We start from the raw sequence: 303 nt of genomic DNA, 5'->3' as shown, positions 1-303 counted from the left end.
GACTGGATGGGAAGAGAAGGGGCAAAACTGGATGGGAAGGGAAGGGGCAGGACTGGACAGGAAGAGAAGGGGCAAAACTGGATGGGAAGAGAAGGGAAGGCCTAGGGCAGTAAGGAAAGCGAAAGGGCAAGACTGCATGGGAAGGGAAGGGGGGGGAAGGGAAGGGGCAGGACGGGAAGGGAAGGGAAAGGAAGGGAAGGGGCAGGACTGGACAGGAAGAGAAGAGAAGGGGTAGAACAGGAAGGAAAGAGAAGGGGCAAGACTGGATGGGAAGGGAAGGGGCAGGACTGGACAGGAAGAGAA

At 57.4% G+C, this 303-nt stretch overlaps 1 protein-coding gene across 1 annotated transcript in view; it reads right to left on the bottom strand.

Annotated features, from left to right (window-relative positions):
- Positions 1 to 303, bottom strand: part of CPAMD8 (C3 and PZP like alpha-2-macroglobulin domain containing 8) — a gene marked incomplete at both ends in the record, with an annotated part of 16,372 nt that overhangs the window by 2,695 nt on the left and 13,374 nt on the right. The window lies entirely within an intron of this gene.

Source organism: Varanus komodoensis, unplaced genomic scaffold (genome assembly GCF_004798865.1).
Source record: "Varanus komodoensis strain SLA01 unplaced genomic scaffold, ASM479886v1 scaffold382, whole genome shotgun sequence".
NCBI classification, from domain to species: domain Eukaryota; kingdom Metazoa; phylum Chordata; class Lepidosauria; order Squamata; family Varanidae; genus Varanus; species Varanus komodoensis.
Note: the sequence above shows the minus strand (reverse complement) of the source record. Positions and strands in the feature narration are given on the sequence as shown.